The sequence below is a fragment of the Sinocyclocheilus rhinocerous genome, unplaced genomic scaffold (genome assembly GCF_001515625.1).
Source record: "Sinocyclocheilus rhinocerous isolate Xijiao unplaced genomic scaffold, SAMN03320098_v1.1 scaffold1821, whole genome shotgun sequence".
NCBI lineage: Eukaryota > Metazoa > Chordata > Actinopteri > Cypriniformes > Cyprinidae > Sinocyclocheilus > Sinocyclocheilus rhinocerous.
Window position 1 is genome coordinate 122,531 of NW_015636262.1, and position 14,464 is coordinate 136,994.

The window sequence follows — 14,464 nt, forward strand, 5'->3', positions numbered from 1 at the left end:
GTCTTAGGGACAGTTTTACTAACAGCTTGCGCCAGCGCAAACCATCTTTTGGCGTTAAAATTGGCTTGAAATAGCTGCAATTATTGTTGATAGGAGGAGGCATCGCAGAGAACAGAGAGTGCGTGGTAGAAGGGAGAGGATTTTTTCCACACGTATTATTTGGAATGCCAGAAGAACACATTATCCGAACATATTGTTTGCCAAGCCATGTTATTTTTAATTTGCTTCAGAAAATAAAAGATGACTTGGATCCCTCAACTAGGAGTAATGCAAAACTTCTAGCAAACCTTCATTTTTTGGCCTCCGGTTCTTTTCAACGTACTGTGGCTTCTTTATCTCTTTATTCTTTATTTGCGACTATGCTAATTTGCACTGCGCTTGGTAGATTGCGCTGGTCGGTATGTAAATGAGATGTGGCGTCGGTCTTCTTTAATTTGCGCATTGTTAGTAAATCTCCCGCAGAAATTTCCCCTCCTGTTTTGGAATTGAGCTCTCGCGCTAATTTGCCCTGTTTCGTAAAACTGGCCCTTAATCTATTCGGTCTTCTCCCAAAAATGTGAAAACAGGTGGACTGCCCCTGCGTCCTGTGGGTAACTCTTACCGCTTGCACTACATAAACCGCTTTCCTGTATTCCCGCTTTTTGGAGCACTTGTTTTTTAGAGTTGGCTCTGGAAGCCCAATCTATCATGTCTCCTCAGTGGCAGGCAGATCAATATGTCAGTACCCAAACACCACCAACATGCTGTTATGATAATGTTGGCGGTGATCGCGTTACAGCACAGTGAGCAGAGGATCGAACCTGAGCTGTCAAAAGGCCTGACGAAAAGCATGAATCACTATTAGAGTGGCTGTGTTTCCCCCTCAGTCTCTTTCTGTCCCCTCCTGTTTTCTGCATATGAGTGAAATGCAACATTTACAAGAAACATGCAGACTCCAAAATATCTATCTACATATATATGGATATTCCATAATTTACCACTCAACAACTCAAGTCAACATGAAATCAGAATGGACTTTTTACTTTTTTAATAATCGCAGTTCTGGTCTTATTCTAAATAAAACATTGATTTATTTTCTTCTTTTTTGGTTGATGTCACAAATCTGTCTTGAAGCGTTCAATTCTAAACACCTGGCTTCATTCTGGTATGTAACGGACACTTTTCACAATCCAATAATTTCCCAATGGATAAACTCAAGTCCCCCTCTGCATTTCTCCTTAAGTATTCTGGGTAACACTTTATTTTAAGGAGTCCTTGTTACACGTTACATGTACTTGCTATTATAATAACAATAAATTATGCATAATTACATGCAAGTAACCCTAAGCCAAACCCCAATCCTAACCCTAACCATTTAGTAAGTACATGTAGTTAATTAATATTACTCAGTACTTAAATGTATAATTACACTGTAACAAGTACACCTTAAAATAAAGTGTAACCGTATTCTGCTTCACTTAGAAATCTGTCAGTTTCAAGAGTTAAAATGGGTTTTAAGCTGTTACAAACTCATTTAAAGGTTGCACTTTATTTTACAGCATGTGCACTTACTTGTACTTAAAGTATTGGATAATATAAGGTAACTACGTAGGTAAGGGTTTGGTTTAGGGGCAGGTTCAGAGTTAGTACCTAGTTATTACCCAGTTATTGTAATTACAATATCAAGAACATAGTATGTATATGCGGAACAGGACTGTAAAATACAGTGCTACCCATTTAATTGCACTGTGAACTTGATCTTGATGAAAAAGCATGGCAGCTTTGAAGCATGGCAGCTGATTTGAGCTGGTTTAAGCTGGTTATAAACTGGTTATGAGCTGGTTTAAGCGGGTCCTAAGCAACTACATAGCTCCTGCTCATGACCAACTAAAGACGCTATTGAGTTTACTTGCAATTTTATGTGGAATTCGACTTGGTGGACTGTTCCCAAGGTAACACTGAACCAACGGAACTCACTAATCATATTGTAAACAATACCCACATTCTTACGTCTGGTTGTTTTAATGTTCTTGAGATATGACAAATCATTATTAATCTTGCCTACCTGCTTGCTAGACCTTGACTTGGGTCCTAGACCAGGGGTATCCAAACTTGCTTCTGGAGGGCCACTGTCCTGCAATGTTTGCTCCAACCCCTTAAACACACCTGAACCACCTAATCAAGGTCTTACTAGGCATACTAGAAACTTCCAGGCAGGTGTGTTGAGGCAAGTTGGAGCTAAACTCTACAGGACAGTAGCCCTTCAGGACCGAGTTTGGAGACCCCTGTTCTAGACAGATGGCAGGACTCAATTAAACAGTTACTATATGGAGGAACCGACTACAGAGTCAATTGTTTACCTACCTGTTATTATCCTGTGTAACTATGGATTCTAGAAACTCCACGACCTGTGGTGGTTACTAAGATGTTAATATGAAAGGAAAGCAGAAGACTCATGTCTGTGGTCCTCAGAGTCTCTTGCAGCTGCACCAGGACATCTGCTGGTCTCCCTCCTGTCTGCAGGCTGTTTCATTGCCAAAGTCCAAAACACATACAGCTGCACAGGATCTGTGAGAACTCTGGTATTATAATACTGAATGCAGAGCTAGAGCTGATAAAAGTCTTTCTGTAGGTTCCTGCAGACAAGGTGTTATTATAAGCATGTAAATCCAGGCTCAGTTTGACTTTGCTGTCCACTATCCCCTGTACACAGTGTTCAATAATTCTTTAAATCTACAACATAACTTGATTCATTGACAAGATGTAGGTTATTCGATTTTTTTATAGGTATATCCTAATGAGTTTTTCTACTGAGGATGGGCCATATCAGTTCAAATCAAAGTAAATTAACTGAACATGTTGGATTGATTAGAGTTAATCTAGTCATCTGTCATGAAGAGTGAAAAACCAATGAGTGAGCCGATATCAATTGTACTCACAGCATTTCCCAAAGATTTATTGATTGATAATTGCTGCTACATTAGCTTGCTGCTAAAATGTCCAAACAGCAGCAATTGACAAGATATAAAAGTTGCCGAAAATTTAATGTTTTCAATTTAAGGGTGGAATATACTACATGATTTTTGCCCTGATTTTCTGCCGATTTACAGTTTGGATGAGCCGACGCTACTTGCCGAATGTCAGAGTCAGTCTGCAGGTTTGAGTTGACAGATGTAATAGAAAATAGCGTAGTGTATGATGCTTACAGACTCAGATTCTTTAGCTTCAGACTCTGATTCCACCCAGCCGGACAAAATCAAATATGTTTGATATTTTAAGCTGATTTTAGAACACATGTTGTTTTTATTTGTAAACCATCTCCTAGCAACAAGAGGCACGTTTCTGCATGGGGGTGTTGTGATTGGAACAACTTTAAAGTCTGGTAGTGTGTGATCCACAGTTGTTTAGTGTATGATGGACAGTTTTTCCTTTGTGAATATTACAAAGTCTTTAAGTGTATTACATTTTTAATACACTTAACCCCGGTTTCACAGACAAGGCTTAAGCCTAGTCCTAGACTAAAATGTAAGTCTGAGCTGTTTCAACTGAAAGAAACTTGCACTGACTGATCTTAAAATATATCAGTGCCTTTGTTTTGTCTCAAAAAGCACACCAGTAATGTTTTTTTCTAAGCATGTTTATAAAAATTACTTAAATGTCCTAATTGAACTAGGGCCTAATCCTGGCTTAGTCTAAGCTCTGTCTGTGAAACCGGGCCTTAAAGACCAGTGTTTTGAAATCTGTTCTGATTTTAAAAGTCATTTAGTGTATTCCAGCCTTTAGTCTATCATGAATGATGAGTTTATATTACAGGTCAAGGTAATTTGTTGCTTGTAGCCCAAGGTGGACTTCTGGCTTTAACCAGCTTGAGATGATCTACCAGTTTGACCTTGGACTCATCACCTACTAGTTTAGCTGGTCAACCATGAGAAAATCCTTCCTTATGCTATCCAGGCTCTTTGGAAATACGTGCCACTACCTACATTTCTGCAAAACGAAAAAAAACATACCTATATGTACGAATCGCTGCAGTTCCCAGTTGAAATGAACACTAGAGGCAGTAAAACTCAGACAAACTTTTATTCCTTCTCACACTAAGCATGATTTACAGGGCCAGAGTTTAGATTAAGAGAGCCTAATTTTGACACAATTCCTTGCACATTATTATGCAATGACCTCAAAACAATTGTAACATGCTGCGAGATTTGAAAACTGATACTTTTGAACATTAGCGTCACATATACAGCTTCACATTTATGGGTTTTCTCGGTAGTTCACGCGATACGGCATTGCACTTGTGAGTTAAAGCGCTCTGATACGAATCCTGTAACTACAGGTCATCAAAACAGCTCAAACCCATGTATAAGCAAGTTAAAATAGCACGGTTGCATCAGCGAATGCATTTTTATATCACTTTTGCATTCGTTAACACTATCGGGCAGGTTTAGTGTTGGGTTTGGTGTAGGGGTTTGTTATTTTCCAACACGATAGAGCATTACATTTTTAGCGACACTCCTCGGATATTTCAATTCTGAACCACCACAATATGTACATGAATCAACGTAATAAACATGTGCCACGTTTATGTATTGAATGCGCATTTTAGCACCACTCACTGGACATTTCACTTTAAAACAGCGGCGAAACATGGAGTAAGGTATGTAATATTGGTGTCGCAGAAACGGCGCCGCAAGCACATATTTCCAATGAGCCTGGGTTGGTATTCCAAATTTTGAGAAGTACTGCTCTAAAAAAAGTGTGTACAAACTATCGAGCATCTCTGTCGCCATTAATTTGATTGACTGAGTCAAAACCAGGATGGAAAGAATGTTATGGACAAATAACTGGACAAAAACCTGATTATATAAATGATCCCTTCAATCAGAGGAAACAATGCTTTTAAACAGGCCAGTGGCTGCAGCCTCTTTATATGATGGCCTTGCTTTTAGGTAGACCTCAATGCAATTTCAACAAGGTTTCATCAGCCTAGCCAGGCTGTTTGTTGCTAATCTGATATGTTTTTCCCAAACACCTGCTACGTCCCTCAGACGGTGAGCGTCGTACCTCACCGACTAGATGGGAGATGAATTTCAGCTAATGCATGCATTTAAACCCAGCAAAACAATCACACTCACCACAACGACGCTAGCGGCGGGAAAGTGAGTGGCGCTAGGCTAGTCTCCTGGGCTCGTTGCGTCTCCTCGGCCCATGTCAACAGCCGTTTAACCCGCTCGACTGGAACCTGATCCAGCCCGGGCCTCCAGCTCATTAACCTGAAATACGTTGAATTGGTCTGCGAGAGTGTGGCTCCAGTTACTGCGCTAATGTTATTTCACCACTAACATCAAAGCCAGCGGATGTTAGCGTGTTGGACAAATAGCCTGTGCTATTTGCCCTAATAGCCAGTGGTGGTGATGTGTCTGTGTGTGTTTAAGTAATGCGCTCTTTTGTATGTGTGTGTGAAAGGGAGGGATATTATTTGAGTTTACAGGATGCAATTTTCTTTAATATAAATGTCCTAATCTAATTTAGCGGCAGGCGCGCGCTTTAGCTCCGAGCACTTGCCGAGTGTATGTTTCTGCTGACTATCTGCTTTGGCAATTTCCACGGATGAGTGGCTCTCTGGGAGTGCATTATGCATCACTCTCACTTGCTTAAAGATTACGTGTGCACTGGAAAGGCATTACACAAACAAGGAAATATGCCTTTGATTAAAATATCTTTTATCTTTTTATTGATTAAAAGGCACAGTTTGGTAATAGAGTGTGTCTGCCACTCCTTCTGGATCTTGTGTTTTTATTACCACTGGTTTTTTTCTTTCTCATAGTCTGTTCGCCTAATTGGTTTTATCTCCACTGGAAGGGAGTGTTTCTGAGCAGTACAGTATGGAGTGCGCCATACGCTAATACTGTTTAAAACGCATATCTGAAAGACCTTTTTTGGGCCTTGTAGCGTTTGAAGTATAGTTTAAATACAAAAATCTGCAGCAGTCTCTGATCAGTGCCATGTTTTGCGTGTTTAGCTTTTTGTTGATGGCTCAGACTTGCTTTTGTGGCGATTAAATTCCACCTTATAAAGGCTGCACAGAGCTTCTTTTTTTCTTTTTTTTTTCAACAAATCCCATCTGAGCCTGTTGTGAAAAAAGTTTATTTAATTATTGACACATTTTTTTTAATTAAATATATTTTAAGTGTACTTGCAGATAATGTAATATTAATGAAATAAAAGGCCAATAAAATGCACTTAAATAGAGAGACTTTCGCTACTTTCTTAACACGCTTAAGTACACTTAAAAACTAAACTGTAGTGTTATTTAATATGACATTTAATGCTAATATATTTTAAATGTACTAAACTGAAACTTCATCATTACAAATGTGTAATTACAAATATATTTAAATAAATGACATACAGCTTTCAACAGAAATTACATACGTATGTTTTAGTTCACAATAAATGCTTATCAGTACACTTGCAATACATTATCCATATTTTAAAAAGATAATATAATGAATTACGAAATTATATATAAATATGTCCCATTAAAGCACTCTATAGGTTAGCTAACTGCATTTAATATAAATTTAAACCATATTTTCATTTAATGGTTAATAACATGATGCAGTTAAGTCTCCTTAAACATTACATTCAGTCCACACATTCAATTCAATTCAATTCAAGTTTATTTGTACAGCGCTTTTCACGATAAAAAATCATTGCAAAGCAACTTTACAGCAAATTAAGTTTCTACAATATTTAGTGGTAGCTCATCAGTGGTGACTGTCAGTCAATGTACATATGGCAGAAATGTACGGAAAAATCAATTAAAGACGTAATCATACAGACGATGAACACTATTAACAGCAATTATTATATGATGCAATCAAACTTATAGCAAAATGTGGTTATGGGTAATCCTTCATCTGGAAAGCATCTGCTGTGTACAAACATCTGAACATATGTGTTCTTAAATAAGAACACATATGTTCTTATTTAAGTATATTTTAAGTACATATGTTCTTATTTAAGTATATTTGTTCCATAATAAGTACTCCTTTTTTCTGCCTTCTATATACAGTACATATATATATATATATATATATATATATATTACAAAAATGGCAACATATGCTCAAATCAATTTTAATATTTACCCCTATGCTAATTATTAGTTAACTGTACAGAGCCCCGTACATGACATGCGGAAGATATCGTGTCCATGAATTAACAATTTACAGCAATTTACTGATTTTTTTTATTTTTTATTAATTTGTTCCCTTGTTTCCTTTAAATCATGGTCCATTCTTAATTTGTGGCCATTATATACAGTTTTCCCACGTCATGTGCAGGGCTACATAATTGTGATATTGCTAAAGAAATCTAAGTACTATAATTTCCATCTACAGTTTAAAAACTGAATGGAATGGGGAATGGAAATGCAGGAATGACCACAACTCACCATAACACAAAGACATTCAAGTGGCATTCAAACAAACCTTCACATATTGAGCTGGCAAAAAAAACCATGAGAAGGAGAGCGCAGATAAAAACAGAGGAGACACTGGTTGGTGTCTGAGGAAGAGAGATGGGCCGTTTGAATGAGAACAGATGGAGATGTGCTCTTTAATTAACCCGACAGAACCAGGAGGCTGGAACCAGGCCTCAGCCCATGAATAACATCCCACACCGGCAGGAGAGTTATCAGACTGTCCCCCTCGCAAACGCCGCCTGAAAATCCCTTTCCCCTTGCGCGCACGTTATTTTATTTCTCATTAGCGTGAGGCAAACTGCTGGGGGATGAAATTTGCTAACAGGAATTAAAAGTGCATTAACACATTGGGGAGTTTCATTTCTGCTAATAGTTTTATTAGTGCTTTGACCTTTCAGTTCATTAGAGGGGTTGATAGGGGAGAAAAAGAGAGAGGAAGGTGAGAGACGAGTGTTTAACACGCAGGGTTACGGCACCGTGAGTCCCGGGCCACACAGATGTCGCACGACTTCATCTTAATTGTGATGCCCTATACGTGTGACAGATAATAAAAGAAATATGTTTTAGACCCTATTATATCACTGAAGGGATTGTAAGCAACGTTAGCCATTCTAGAAGTTCTGCCAGTCTTAGAAAACGAATTAGACATGCTATCTCTTTCTATAGCAGGATATTTATCTGTCAAGCAGAAGCAAAGGAAGCATTTGTTTCAAGCGCTTTGAGGCTCTCAGCCATAGTTTTTGATCTCTTTTTTCCCTCTGCCGATGTATTCCTGTTAGGATGTTTGGCTGTGTAAGCCATTGTTGACAGATGAGAAATCATGAACATTTTGCACCCTCCAAATTCATGAAAATCTCATTCTCTATCTCTCACACTCTCAGCTTCCGGCGTCCCATATATGGACATGCAAAATGAGTAACTGTCCTTCTGATTGGCTAAACAAACAATCTGACCGTGGCTTGCAAATGCTTTTACCTTACAGTTTACAGAAGCTTAGGCTGTCAGAGAGATCAGGGTGAAATCTTTCCCGGTGTAGGATCATTTTCTCCATACTGTTCCATTAAAAAAATCACTGCATCTTAAAACCCCCAAAAGACATTTATAAGCAACCGAAATCATGTATTTTTTCATGTTTATGTGACAGGTGCAGTTTCTCAGAGAGTTGGAGAGAGGCTCATCTCATTTATGAGACTGTAAGTGACACAATTGCATTGTGTTTGTCACATAAATACAAAATAAAACTATATAAACTACAGTTTCATGGCTGTTAAGAAAAAATAATGGACGGTAAATTGAGTTCCACACTCTGAAAGGTAATACTTTCATGCAAAATCTGCTTCATTTTGTTTTTTTTATTCCCAATATACAAGACTGTATGCGTCAGGCACCGCATATTGGCAAAATGTTCTTTTTTGACTAATTTTTGGCCTTTTTTGGGATAGAAGTTAATCCTAATGGTTGAAGATGGGAATCAATGGAATCAATGGGATCATTAAATGTTGCAAGTCAGATTCTAACTGATATACAGGGGCAATTCTAGGATTTTCATTTTAGGGGGGCTCAGCCCCCAATGAATAAAAAAAAATAAAAAAAATAATAAATATATAAATAAAACAAAAAATCTTTGACTAATAGGGGTGGTATAAACATATTGCAGTTTTCCACTGTGTTGCATAGATAGGTATAACATTTGAGTACTGAATAAACCAAATTCAAGTCTTCATGATCTCACACACACAACCTGTTTACTGTACAAACACAAAATTTTACTGTTTGCATTTCTAGTACAACCCTCTTTCTTTAGCTCAAGTATGCAAACCTCTTTGCCACATGCACTGGAATATGTTTCATATTGAAAGTTAAATTTTCAAATGAAAATGGCAACATGATCATTTTATAAAGTATGGGTTCATTTGTGCTTCATTTTCGCTGGAGGAAACAGCTGTGGTGTAATGAGGGGTGAACGCAGTGAAAACTTTACAGTAGATGGGGAACCGATTGCTCCCTCGTGATATTTTGCAAACTGTATTTATGACAAAGAACTGCACAGATGCAGATATTATAACAATCTATCGATAAACACACACCTTGTCCTATGTTTCTCGATCTGCGCCGCTGCGGTTGAAAAAGAACGCGCTGAAAGACAGGGAGGAGCCGATCGAAGTCTGCCGCCGTTTTCATATTTAAAGGGGACTGAGGCGATCACGAATTCGTGTACAGTTTATGGAGCTAATCGAAAAATTTTTAGGGGGGCTGAGTAGTCATTTTAGCTAAAAATGGCCTAGCGGATATACACATGCGTTAACCATTAGGCCATTGCCTAGTAGCCTTAAGTATCAAATGGAGTATCTAAAAAGATAATGCATTTAATACGTTACATTTTTATTGTTTTCCTGGTTCTTAACGAAAGAGGAAGTTGGTGTTGGACGCATTATGGTGCTTGTTTTTAAATAAAGCTGCAGTCCGTAAGTTTTGAGTCCATACTAATACTAATAAATGTTTTTTGAGCAGGAAATCAGAATATTAGAATGATATTAGAATGATTTTGGATAATTTTTAACCAAAGAAAAAGTTAGAAAATGCAGCTTAAAATAGGCTTTAGTTTAAATCACAAATACGAAATGCTAGGTTTTTATTGTTAACACTATAACAACTTCTACGATCTCCCTACAATAACTTCAGTGATCTCCAGGAGCTCTGTGGACACTGGGTTGGAAACCTTGGTGCTAAGTTTCATTTGTGAACATTTAGGGGTCCCACTTTATATTAAGTGGCCTTAACTGCTATGTACTTACGTCAAAAAATAAGTACAATGCACTTATTGTGGTCATATTGTATTGCAAAACACTTTTACTGCTTTTGAGGTGGGATACCTGTAAGGTTAGGGACAGGTTTGGTGGTATGGGTAAATTTAAGTGTGGGTTAAACTGTAAGGGATTGGTCAACAGTGTAGCTATAAATGTAATTACAGAAATTTATTACAGATGTAATTTCATGCAGGTATTTAAAAAATATATAATTACAATGTAAAAACATGTATGTACACAATAAGTGCATTGTATCAAACGATTAATTTAAAATGTAAGTACATCGTAGTTAAGGCCACCTAATATAAAGTGGGACCCATTTAGGAGTACACTAGCATAGCAAAGCTAACTGCTAAAACCTGGAACACACTAAGCCGACTTCAAAGAACTAGCGGCGACAAAAGTCGATCGCCTCACATCGGCTGTGTCTGACTTGAACACACCGCTCAGACTACAGCCGACTGCATACTAAACACATCCCTGCTAAAAAAACAATAGAAACCATCACAGACATTCTAATTGTTTCCACTACAAATACCATTAAAAACATTACAAACCATCAACTTTTAACCATTAAAACCATTAAAAAATGGTTTCCTGTAGTGTGTTTTGGGACATTACAATTTGGTAGTTTTAACAAGCCACCAATAGAAAGCAACCAGTAAAGACCCACAGGGTCCATTACAGTTTCCATTAAAGCCAATACTATTCCGATTATAACCAGTAAAACAATTACAAATTCTGTGATGCTTTCTATTGTGTTTGTTCAGCAGAGGTCTGTTCTGTGGCTGTGTGAGAGGAATTAAATCAGAAGCTATTCGTAGCACTTGCTTACTATTTTAAATATCTTTTATGTTGATAACTAAGTTCTTGATAACTAATTTTAAGTGGCTCATGTTGTTATGAAAATATTCGTGAATTGGAATGCTCGGGTAAGATAGCGTAACATTAGACCAGCCTTCTTGACTTGTTCTCTTTCATCACCTTTGCTTTAATTCTTGTACGCTTACTCCTATGCTAAACTGAACATCCAGTCAGAGTTCCTGCTCTCACCAATGGCCCCGATGCTGATTCACATGCTAAATTGGGGCAAACTGTGAGCCAGAGGAGAGTCGACGGGAGGAACACACCAAAACTAGCCCAACAAACGCCTTGGTGCCTTAACAGACATGCACAAAGTTTGGATTTCCTGGTGCCTTTAATACAAGAGCTTTAATATTCTGACCTCTAAGTAATGATATAGTGTTTATGTTTCCTCCTGAGGCCGTTTTCATTGGAGAACACCCAGACAAGTTACAATGCAATTTGCGTTCAACTGTTGGAGGTAATTAGCACCCTAAAAAAATTAAATAACATTGACGGTGAGGATCAATAAGCTTGAACTATTGTGAAATTAATCCTGCTATCGACAAAATATGGAAACCATACAATTAAGAGAGTGAGAACAGAAAAAAAGAGGTCTAGACGTGGGCCAGGCCCAGCAATGAGAAATAGGATGCTTTTTATCTCGCTGGTTCACTGTGCAGAAATCCTATGAAAGCTTTAATTAATCCATGCATTATTAATGAAGACTGCAGCGAGAAGTTTAGGATTATGTGCAAAGAGAAAGGAAAACACAATTAGTGATATCAGCCTAATGATTTTTACATGTCACTGACCACAGTGTATTTATTGTCAATCTGAACTGGCCTAAAACGGGCTTGTTTTTGTTTATGTTTGTTTGTGTTGGGGTGTAAGGAGTGTGTGTTAGCGCAGATATGTGTCTTTTTAGCTATTTTACCTTGTTTGGATTACTTAGTCTGATGGTTAAAGTTCGGTTTGAAGAAGTTTAAAAGTAAATGGATAAATATAAAAGCATTTTCAATGTGTGAAAAGGCTGTTTATATAAATATTTTTGGTAACACTTTAGTTTATGATATGTTCAAATGAAGTCTATGTGACACCATTGATGAGATCAGCCGTAGCCTGTATGTGGTCTGCTGTAAAACAGGGAATTGTGGGTAATATTTTAGTCCACTGTCCTCGGTTCGCTGGCCGTCCAGTGGGCTAAAGGGAGCGTAGTGGCTGAAAGAGGAGAAGGCGAAAGAAGAGGAAGAATGATTGCCTTTCAAGAATTATGAGCCATTAAATCACGGCCAGGAAATCTCAAGGTTCCTCAAGAGTGCTGCACAAGGAATCTTTGGCCCCAAGAAATATTGTTTATGGTTTAAAAGCCTCGCCGATGGATTTATAAAAGAAACATTCATCATGACAGAAAAATGGAAGAAAACATTCCTGAAATAAATACTCACTCTATAGGTATACTTGTCACCTGGACAGCACAATAACAAGTGAATTGGAAGGAAGATCCTTCATCAGTTGGCAACTGGCCTCAACGGCTCTGAGTGGAGCTCCAGCGAAAGGGAATCAGGAGGTGCATCTGGAAACCCATAAACCACACAGAGCCGAGCAAACAGATGCCCCATCAGTTTTGCCCCACCATAATTTTGAGGGTAAAACATCAGCTTAGAAACTGATTTTATCCCACGTAATATGAACATCTTAAATCAGTCAGGGACAGTCCTTCCAGGCAGGGATTTGCCACCAGTGCACCACATTGAAGATGTTTTTGCATTTTTATAAGCAGTACATACAGGTCATAGTCCTGTGAGGCCTCTGGGTGCACATCTTTGTGAGACCCCTGAACCTGGCGCTTCTCAAACCTGTCATTGAGGAATCCCACCACTGCACAGTTTGTATGTCTTTCTCATCAGACACACCCAATTCAAGTTAAGCACAGACTCCATTCATAAACAACCAGAGTGCCGACTGTGAACACGGGAAATCTGGCAAAATCTCTTGCGGTCAAACATGACATTAGAGTAAACAAATGGCTGAAACAAACAGTTTGGAAGAAGTCGTGAAGACGGTGTGAACGTGGACTTTACATGTTACAGTGCAAGCTTGAGGTGAGAAATGGTCCCATCTTCCATCAACTCGCTTTCTGATTGGAAATGGCTTCATTCCACATGACAATCTACAGCAAGGGTGTCTAAATTCATTCCTTGAGGGCTACTGTCCTGAAGAGTTTAGCTCCAACTTGCCTCAACACACCTGCTTGGAAGTTTCTAATATGCCTAGTGAGACCTTGATTAGTTGGTTCAGGTGTGTTTAATTGGGGTTGGAGCTAAAGTCTACAGGACAGTGGCCCTCCAGGAGCAGGACTGGACACCCCTATCGCTGATCTATACAGTGGGTACACCTTCGTCCTCGGGGTTCCCCCCACACAACAGGATTTCTGATCATAAATATTCAACATGTTGGATATTTACAATTTGAGATCGGTGCGGCCCCAACGTTCTTCCGGGCAGATTCAATCGTTCTTAACACACCCCACACCACATGTAAATCTGATAAGACAATCTGTATAACCAGCAAGATAAAGTCCTTACCTAGGATTGTCAGAAGGGAAGAATTCCGCCCAAAACTGGTCAGATTATCTTGTAGTGTGTGTCCCGTTTCAGATGAGGGAGATGTCTAAAATATGCCGTGGTGGGGTGGTCCCAGGACAGGTCTGAGAAGCAATGCTTCAGGACAGGATTGAGAAGTGCCTAATCCTATGTAAAAAAAAATAAAACAGAAACATGACTTTAAGTAGCCTATAGCAGTGTTTTCAACCCTGTTCTTGGAGTACGCCAAGCAGTACACATTTTGGATGTCTCTCTTATCTGACACACCCATTTCTCGTCTAGTAGTATCTACTAACAAGCTGATGAGTTGAATCAGGTGTGTTTGTGTGGGAAGAGTTTGAAAATGTGTACTGCTGGTGTGCCTCCAAGAACGGGATTGGGAAACAGTGGACTAACATATGATTTGAATCATATGTCATTTGAAGGTTGTGCCCTTCAGAAGTCATGATTTGTTTATGTCTAAAATTTTGTTTATGTCTAAAATTTTAGAAAAAGTTGTGTCTGCTCAATTGTAAACACTTGAATAGCCTTCCTGATAACGTTCAGGGTTCAGACACACTCAGTCTGTTTAAATCTAGATTAAAGACTCATCTCTTTGGTCAGGCATTCAAATAATGCATCTCATAATCTTGTACTGCAGTTATATCTGATCAAATGCACATTATTATTCTTTAGCTTGGGTTAAACAAATTCATTTTACTTGGTTGGAACAGCAGCTATGCTAATTATGTCTCTATTTG